Source organism: Otolemur garnettii, unplaced genomic scaffold (genome assembly GCF_000181295.1).
Source record: "Otolemur garnettii isolate 467f Iridium unplaced genomic scaffold, OtoGar3 scaffold00174, whole genome shotgun sequence".
Classification (NCBI taxonomy): Eukaryota; Metazoa; Chordata; class Mammalia; order Primates; family Galagidae; genus Otolemur; species Otolemur garnettii.
The window spans coordinates 3,380,160-3,390,552 of record NW_003852569.1 but is presented as its reverse complement, the minus strand read 5'-3'; positions in this window follow the sequence as shown (position 1 = coordinate 3,390,552).

Sequence of the window (10,393 nt, the reverse complement as noted above, 5' to 3'; positions counted from 1 at the left end):
TAATTACATTTATTTATTTATTTATTTATTATCTGAAACAGAGTCTCTCACTTTGTTGCCCTGAGTAGAGTGCTATAGCACATTGTGGCTCACAGCAACTTCAAACTCTTAGGCTCAAGCAATCCACTTGCCTCAGCCTCTGGAGTAGCTGGGACTTCAGGCACCAGTTACCATGCCCAGCTCGTTAATTTATATTTTAAAGCTTTAACTAAATCATATTGAGATAATTTTAGATTCACATGCAGTTGTAAAATATAACACAGATAAGTCTCATGTGTCCTTTACCCAATTTCCTCCAATGGTAACAACTTGTAAAATCAGTACTATATCATGAACAGGATATTGATATTTATATAGTAAAGATAAAGAAAATTTCCATCAGGATGGCGCCTGTGGCTCAGTGGGTAGGGCGCCGGCCCCATATACCAAGGGTGGTGGGTTCAAGCCCAGCCCCGGCCAAACGGCAAAGAGCTGGGCGTTGTGGCAGGCACCTGTAGTCTCAGCTACTCGGGAGGCTGAGGCAAGAGTATTGCCTAAGTCTAGGAGTTGGAGGTTGCTGTGAGCTGTGTGGGCCACAGCACTCTACCGAGGGTGACAAAGTGAGACTCTGTCTCTACGAAAAAAAAGAAAGAAAGAAAGAAGAAAAGTTCCATCAAAAAAAAAAAAAAAAGATAAAAGCATGCTGGAAAGTATCAACTGGCTTCCAACAGTCTGCATTTTCACATTCTTGGTAGAGGGAAAGTGTAGACATCTCATTCACCCAGGGCTCAATCTGTATCTCCGTTGCATATTCTGCATGGTTTCAGAGAGAAGATGAAAAGTTCTTTTACTTCTGACAGACCAACATTACATCTTCAAGAAAAAGGAATGCGTTGAAGGTAAGTCAGTGTTTTACATTCTCTTGAACGACTTAGAAAAACTGTTTCATTCAAAAAAAGTACTAGATACTGTAAATCCATATTCGTATTTTTACTTGTTTGTATATGTGCCTGCTGTCACTCACCAATCATTTCTCTGTTCCTAATAGGTTGTGTTGACAGATTCTACTGTAAATAACCTACTTAACAACCGTGATTAACACAGCCTGTCCGGATGAACCAGGGTCTAAAATCTGACCCAGGGCGTCTCAGAACCCGGCTGAGGCGCTGGGAGCCAAGTGCGTTCCGTGGCGGGCCGCTGGCGCCACCGTGTGGCTGTCTTCTCACATCACATGGCAGCCTGCCCGCCGCCGGGGGCCACAGCCGCCATTGCGCCGGGCCCAGCTGTAGCGAATGCCGACTCGCGTGCGTTTTCCCGCAAGTTCCCTCCCAAACCACGTGAGAAATTGTTTGCTTTCCAAGAGTCTACAGAAATGAGAAATCTAGAGTGGATCGGCGATCGCAGGCGGTCGGCTCGACTTGCCCCGGTAGGGGAGAAGCGCCCAACTCCTGTTTACCCAGGGCCCGCTGTGTGAAAACTGGGAAACCACAGGCTCCGGGCGGAGAGCAGGTTCTGAGCTCGGGGCCAGCGCCCCGCCTTCTCAGCCTGCTGCGGGAGACCCGAGGAAAAACGCGGCCGGAGGCGACGGATGGAGAGCGCAATGGCCGCCGGCCTCCCAGCCTCGCAGACACCTCCCTGCTGGTTCCATCACGGTCAGAGCCGGGAAGGGACCCTGGCTGGGCACAGTGGGCAAGCCAATGGGCAGAAAGGCCTGGGCTCCTCGAGGGCTACCGCACAGTGGATTAGGACAAGATTCCAGGGCTGAAAAGGAGGCGGGAAAGGGACCTGATGCAGCCAGCAGGGGAGGATCATGGATCAGGCGTGGGTGGGTGGTAGGGCTGTCTTCCTCTCCAGACTCAGCAGAGGCAATACCCAAGGCCCCACTGGACCTATGGAGGCTTCTCCTGCGAGGGTCTTGGGCCCATCCTATCCTGTAATCCCCAGGGCTTCCAAGTCTAAGCACAACTCCCCTCCCACTCCCCCGTGGACAGGTATGGAGCACAACGGGGAGCTGGTTGGCAGGGCGGGTCGTTCCTCACATTCAAGGCACGGTATGAAGCATCCTAAATGCATTCTAGGGCTGCAGGAGCTTTACCCATTTCAGAACACTCAGAAGTGGACCAACCCATTTAGGGTAAAACAAGAATAGTTGAGTCTATTCTGGGTCTTTTTTGCCTAAGTGCCTTCAGGATTTAAGAATTTTCCCTAGGAGAAGCTAAAGATTAGCCAGACCTGCCCAGCCGATTCCAGCCCTGTCAGCCAGACAGCATGTTAGAGACAGACAATACCCCCTGCACCACCCTGGGGCTGCAGAGGGACAAAAGTAGAAACTAGGAAACCAGTTAGGGGCCCAGATGATAGATAACGGTAGCTTAGCCTAGCATGGTAGCCATGGAGCTATTGAGAAGTGGTCACATTTGGAATATATGTTATAGGAAGTGTCAACAAAACTTTCCTTTTGATTAGATGTAGGGAATGTGAGAAAGAAAAGAATGGGAAACAACTATGTTTTAGTCAGAGCAATAAACATTCCATTGACTAAACTGGGAAAGAACAAGTTGGTGGAGCAGAGGAATGGGGGTAGCAAGAAGCAAAAGTTTTGTATTAGATAAAGAATCCTATTAGACATTTTAGTGTAATTATCAAAAAAGCAATGGATGTATGAGTTGAGTCAAGGGCAAATGCTGCACTAGAAATAAAAATTTGACAATCATACAGTATGTCGGGTATTTAGAGTCCTGGGACCAGAAGAGACAATGTACAGAAATAAAATAGAAGAGAGTCTAAGTCTGAGCCTTGAAGCATGCCAAATTTTAGAAGTTGTGTAGAAGAGATGGTAACAAAGGATATTGATAAGGAATGGCCAAGGAAAAAGGAGGAAAACAAAGAAGAAAATGTCTCAAGAAAGTGTCATCAGCCAGTGTGGCGGCTCAGGCCTGTAATCCTAGCACTCTGGGAGGCCAAGGTGGACACGGGTGGATTGCCTGAGCTAACAGATTTGAGACCAACCTGAGCCAGAGCAGGACTCTGAAAATAGCTGGGTGTTGTGGCTGTTTCAGGAAGATAAGGCCCAATGGAGAGAAAGAGCACCCAAACACCACGTTTATGAGAGGAAGGGCTTTATTTATTGGTCAGGAGCTTACACATAGAAAAATTCCAAATGGCCAGGCTCCCCGACTGGCATGGTCTTTTCCTCTTTATCAACAGTCAAAAAGTTCCAACCCACAGGTACCCTTCTCATTGGCCAGTTTGAATCAAGCAGGAGATGCTCTTCCAGCCCCTACAGAACTATAAGATTTCACAGAACTTGAAAATTTCCAAGTTCCAGGAAGTTAAGTTTACAAATTCCCAAGAGCTGAGTTACCATGGAGAGGACCTTGCAGATGTATCCTTGTGGTCTCCTTGAGCAGACCTGTTCTAGATCTCACCCTTCTCGGGTATCCTCTCTCATGGCAAGTGCCTCTAGTCCCAGCACTTGAGAGGCTGAGGCAGGTGAATTGCTTGAGCCCAAGAATTTCAGGCCGCTGTGAGCTATGACCGCCATGACACTCCCCTGAAGGCAACAAAGTGAGACTCTGTTCCCCCCCCTCAAAAAAAAGTGTGATCAACTATGTCATATTCTGAGAAGACTATTGGATCTGGAGAGGAATTGCCACTGGATCTGGAGTAAAGAATTAAACCAGTAGTTGGGGTTTAGTGGTTATAATTTTCTCTCTAGAACTGTTGTTAAAATTATTCCTAGATCTGTCATTTTTGTGTTATTGCAAATGGTATTGTTAAATCTTAAGAAGTGATTATTACCAGTATCATAGCTATAATACAAACTTTTAAGACTTTAAATGAAAGAAGATACCCGGGAAGAGTGAGGTCTAGAAAAGTAGAAGTCTTCTCAAGGAGACCCCAAGGATACACCTACAGAGTCACTACCTCTCCATGGTGACTCAACTCTTAGGAATTTGTAGGATTAACTTCCTGGGACCTGGAAATTTCCATTTCTGTGAAATCCTGTAGTTCTGTGGAAGGTTAGAACAGCTTCTCCCACTTGATTCAAACTGACCAAATAAGAGAGGTACCTGTGGATTGGAACTTTTTGACTGGAGACAAAAAGGGAAAGACCAAGCCAGGGGAGAGCATGGCCATTTTGAATTCTTTTGTGCCCTTAGCTCTGCCAGCTAAATAAAAGCCTTCTTCCTCTTAAGTATGGTGTTTGGGTACCATTTTCATTTTTTTTTTTTTTTTTTTTTTTTTTGAGACAGAGTCTCATTTTGTCACCCTCAGTAGAGTGCTATGGCATCACAGCTCACAGCAACCTCAAACTCTTGGGCTTAAGTGATTCTCTTGCCTCAGCCTCCCAAGTAGCTGGGACTACAGGCACTCATTATGCCACAACGGCCTGGCTATTGTTTTGTTGCTGCAGTTGTCATTGTTTATCTAGCCCAGGCCAGGTTCAAACCTGCCAGCCTGGGTGTATGTGGCTGGTATCATAACCACCGTACTATAGGCAGGGAGCCTGAGAAAAATTTAAAACATTTATTTTTCTCTCTCGCCTTGATTTCTCTAAAATTTAAAAACCATTTGTAAGTATTCTTAATTTCTGACAATATAGTTATTTGCATAAGTTTAATAAGAATCTGTTTTGTTCTGTAGGACATGATGAAAGGCACTGGTTAATTACCAAGGCTTTGATTGGAGTAGCATTTTCAGAGGTGTCCAGACTGCATTAAGGTATTATGGTTGACTTTATAAGGCCAATAAAAAGCCCATGGAAAACACTGGCCAAACACCTCATCAGTAATATTTCCTATCTACAGTGAGTAAAGAATGTCATTTTCTGACAGGTCTGAGAACACAATTTCCTTTGGGACCTCAAGAGAAGAGGAATTTATCCAATGCATATGGATATCTAATGGTATAGATGAAACCTGGGCTCATGGAAGGCTTTCAAGTCTAACCTGATATTCCACATAGAAGATTCTAGCAAAGCCACTTTTTAAAGGAAGAAAAGCCTAGATGGCTAATAATTATTCTTGCTGCACTTTATGCAAAAATTAGACCCAGCATACTGAAAGTACAGTTTATTTTGGCAATTAAATTAGTTCTGCTATAATTTGTGAGAAATTAGAGAGAAATGGTTCAAAAGGAAAAAAACTGTGGCCCACCTGTATTAGATTCCAGCCTTGTCTGCAATGCCAGCTCATAAAATGAGACATAGCTGTTAAATTGAGCTGATTTGTTAAATGGGGCTAAGAAACTAGCCAAATAATATAGAATTAAATACAGTAGTTATATTTGCTCTGAAGTCTTAAGGCTTAACAAAAGTCATCTGTTGGCTACACTGGAAAAAATTTTGCAGTATTAAACACTATCTGCTGTGTCTAGATAGATACCTCAGAAGAGATTAGAACCTAAATAAGAAATTTCCCAGGAAGTTATGGCTACAACACGCCTCATAAGTAGTCCCACATCCAGCTGATATTCAGGAATATTCACTTAAATTACTCAGGACTTTGGATGAATTCTGTAGGAACTCTTAAAACTAGATATTATCTTAAGAACTGTACTAAAACTATAAACAAGAATATTAACGTTCTCATTGTGCGAACCTCAACCTCAAAATCCAGAACTTGTACATATTTGTAGGTGACTGCTAAATGATTCATACTCTTACCCTGGACCCAAACTTGACATCGTCCCTGTCAATGTAGAAAAGCCAAAAAGCCACAAACACATGCAAGGTGGCTGAGGTCATGCAGAGTGAGATAAAAGCCCTGAGGATTTCTACAAAAGACTGTGTGAAACATATAGACTGGCCAAACCATTGTATGAAGCCACAAAGGTGTGGGGAGAAGGGCCAATTGAGTACACATTCGACCAACCAAAAGCCTTAAAGAAGCTACAGGAAAAACTGCATGTAGCCCTGGTGCTAGGCCTCCCTGACCTGGCCAAGCTTTTTGAACTGTATGTATCAGAAAGAAATTGAACAGCTAAGGGAATGCTCACCCAGAATGTAGAATTTTGGGCAAGACCAATTGCTTATCTCTCTAAGTAACTTGACAGGGTCTCGAAATGATAGCCCCTGTGCCTAAGAACACTTGCAGACACTGCCATGCTGGTGCAAGAGGCTGATAAATTGACTTGGAACAAAACTTAAGCGTCTGGGTACCATACTCAGTGGTCACTCTTAGAAACACCAAAGGGCACCATTGGTTGACCAACTCATGTCTCACCAAATATCAAAGCTTACTACGTAAAAATCCAAGGTTGGTTATAGAGGTTGTATGCATGAGGCATACACTTAGAATAGAAAAGAAAATTAGAAAGCTTCTGGGGAGCTACTTCTACGTTCCCACCCTTGCCAAGTAAGTCAGATAGTGGTGGCATGCAACCAACACAATGCTAAACAGGGACCATCCCTGCTGCCTGAGGTTCAGTCCTACAGGGAAGTCCCTTTTGACAATGTGCAAATGGACTATACTGAGTTATCCAGATGTGGAGGAAACCAATATTTACCAGTTTTAGTCTGTACATACTCTGGATAGGTAAAAAGTCTTCTCCACCAGGCCTGAGGTAATAAAAATGTTGCCCAGGGAAAAAATTCCATGGTTTAGGTTGCCACTTCAGATTAGATCTGACAACAGACCAGCCTTCGTAACAGAGATAGTGCAAATGACAGCTAAAGCCTCAAATTTTACTCAGAAACTGCTTGTGGCATATAGGCCTCAAAGCTCAGGCAGGGTAGAGAGCATGAACAGAACCATGAAAGCAGGAATATGCAAACTCTGCCAGGAAACAAAGCTTAGTTAGATACAGGCCTTTCCACTTGTCTTGTTCAATATTAAATGTACCCCTTCTAAGAGGTCAGGGTACTCCTGTTATGAAATAATGTATAAATGGCCTCCACCAATCCTCTGCAATTTATCAAAGATTCCTAAAAGGACTAGGAGAGACTAAACTGAACAGCAGTTAGAAGCCCTAGGAGAAACAAAGAACAACTCCACTTGGGTAATTAACCATGTTCTGTTTAGTTGTTTGTGTCTGTACAGCCTTTCTCTCCAGGGGACCAAGTCTGGGTCAAGGATCAGAACCCAGTCCCCCTCAAACCAAGGTAGAAGGGACCCTACACTGATATCTGGACCACACCCACAACAGTAAAGGTGGAAGGGATCCTTGACTGAACCCATCATAGCAGGCTGAAGAGAGCTTCACTATCCCCATGGGATGCAAAAACAGATCCAGCCAACCCCTGTAAGGTAACTTTTGAGGCAGTCAGCATGACCTGCTCCAGCCACATACTGGGAGCTGGCTGGCCAATGCACAGCAGAAGCCTTTGGAAATTCCTCATGGGACGTGTCCTAATCGGTCTTTGGATTTTAGGAAAGGGGGAAGAGAAATGTAATCTGTGCACACACATCACCAAAATAGGACTCTTTTATAGCTGTTATGCTATAATATGAAGGGAACTTGCACTCATAATCTGATATCATACTCAATATGTGACACAGGAAAAATGAAAAACCATATGTATGTTACAACCCCATGAAGCCCCCCACCGAGGTACAATTAAGTCCTGGATAGAGGACCTGAGAGAAGTCACAGTCCCTGAACTCTGAATGCTGGTCCAGACCAGGGAAATAGGAAAGCCTAGCCATGTAACTTTCAAATACCTTATAAACATACAAAACTTGACATTATAAGAAATCTCCTTGTATATCATAATTCAAAATTCTTTTCAATGCTCAGAGGATCCTTTTCCCAACATTTGTAACTTATAAAATTGAAAGAGCAATCATGAATCTCTCCATAATAATAGAATAAGAGTTCAACATCACCATGCAGGCATTGGGAACACTTCAAGCAGAGGTTGATAGCCTAGCATCTGTAATATATAATTCAAAATTGCCACATCCTGGATGCTTTGATCCCTCAACAAGGAGCTTGTGCTGTTACTGGGGCAAAAAAGTGTTTTTACATAAATCAATAAGGCAAATAAAGATTGATCTACATCTCTTAAAGGATAATATAAATATTCTTCATCAAATTAATGAAATGAAAACATTCTGTTGGACTAACCTATTCCCAGGAATGGGAAACTGGTTTAATGGGGTGTGGGAAAATGTGCTTAGATCTGTTCTTTTCTGTTTATTCATTCTCATCCTAATTTATGTTCTTGTATCTCTTTTCAAGCATCTTATTACCAAATTACTAACCTGTTTTCTCTCTCCACACTTACCAAATCAGCTCTTAATGTGTGAAACTTCTAGGGAAGTTCCAGATAAGGGGAATGAAGGAGATAAGGAAATTTCACTCCAAAATATGATTCCTTGGTATAAAGAATTTTTTTTTTTTTTTTTTTTGAGACAGGAGCCTCAAGCTGTCCCCCTGGGTAGAGTGCCATGGCATCACAGCTCACAGCAACCTCCAACTCCTGGGCTCAAGCGAGTCTCCTGCCTCAGCCTCCCAAGTAGCTGGGACCACAGGTGCCCACCACAACGCCCAGCTATTTTTTGGTTGCAGCTATCATTGTCATTTGGCAGGCCCGGGCTGGATTCCAACCCGCCACCTTGGGTGTATGTGGCTGGCGCCTTAGCCACTTGAGCCACAGGCGCCGAGCCAGTATAAAGAATATTTTTAATTAAAGGCCGTTCATGATCAGAAAGCATTGGAAGAGGGCTCAGTGCCTATAGCTCAATATCTAGAACATCAGCCACATATACCAGAGCTGGCAGGTTCAAACCCAGCCTGGGCCTGCCAAACAGCAGGCACAACAACAACAACAAAATAGCTGGGCATTATGGTGGGCACCTGTAGTCCCAGCTACTTGGGAGGCAGAGGCAAGATATTCACTTAAGCCCAAGAGTTCAAGGTTGCTGTGAGCTGTGACACCACAGCACTCTTACAAGGGGGAGACATAGTGAGACTCTGTCAAGAAAGAAAGAAAGGAGGAAAAGAAGGAAGGAAGAAAAGAAGGAAGGAAGAGGGAAGGAAGGGAGGGAGGAAGGGAGGAGGAAGGAAGGAAAAAAGGAAAGAAAGGAAGAAAAGAAAGCATTGGAAGAGGACCTCTGTCTACCTAAAACCTGAATAATCTGATTGGATATCAAAAGGGGCTACTGACTCTTTTTTTTTAAGAGACAGAGTCTCACTTTGTTGCCCTCCGTACAGTGCCCTGGCGTCACAGCTCACAGCAACCTCCAGCTCTTGGGCTTAGGCAATTCTCTTTTTCTTGAGACAGAGCCTCAAGCTGTCCCCCTGGGTAGAGTGCTGTGGCATCACAGTTCACAGCAACCTCCAACTCCTAGGCTCAAGCGAGTCGCCTGCCTCAGCCTCCCAAGCAGCTGGGACTACAGGTGCCCGCCACAATGCCCGGCTATTTTTTGGTTGCAGCCGTCATTGTTGTTTTGGCAGGCCCAGATAGGATTCGAACCCTCCATCTTAGGTTTATGTGGCTGGTGCCTTAGCCACTTGAGCTACAGGCGCTGAGCAGGGCTTAGGCAATTTTCTTGTCTCAGCCTTCCAAGTAGCTGGGACCACAGGCGCCTGCCACAATGCCCGGCTATTTTTTGTTGCAGTTTGGCTGGGGCCAGGTTTGAATCCACCACCCTTGGTATATGGGGCTGGTGCCTTACTCACTGAGCCACAGGCACTGCCTACTGACTTTCTTATTAATAGGCCTAGCCCCAATACCTGTCTCTCAGGTTACTCTACAAATCAATTTTTCACCCATCTACATATCCCCCCCTAGTAACCACTTACAGCACTGCACCTCTACTTTCCACATTCTCCCTCCTGTCTTCCAAAAAGCATTTATAAAGGTTTCAGACCATCATTGAGACTTTGGGTAATCATTCTTGTGATTCCCCCCATTTGCATGGTATTTGGAAATAAACCTTTCAGTTATTAATCTACCATAATTTTGAGTTGATCTTTCAGTGAAACAGATCCAGGAAAAAGGGCAGGTTTCACCATGATCCCTACAATGTAAAGTTTTCATCTTTTTTTATGGCTGAAGAGTATTCCACAGTATACATATACCACAGTTTATTAACCTATTCATGTATTGATGGGCACTTGGGTCGATTCCACCTCTTAGCGAATATAAATTGAATTGTGACAAACATTTTAGATCAGCGGTTCTCAACCTGTGGGTCACACCCCTTTGTAACAATGAAAATACATCGCAGCATTAGGAAGGTTGAGAACCACTGTTCTAAATAAAGGTCTTACTGCTATAATGCAAGAGGCTTAGAGATATGACTCTCAAAGAATCGCTAGGAAATGATTAAAGCACTACCTACTGAAGAAGGGAAGGTGCCCTGAAGTAAAATGAGCTCTCACAAGGGCCTGCCTAACTGTAATAATAACAAGAGCAACACTGAGCAAGTATTTACCATGTTACAGCCACTGTATTTTTTTTTTT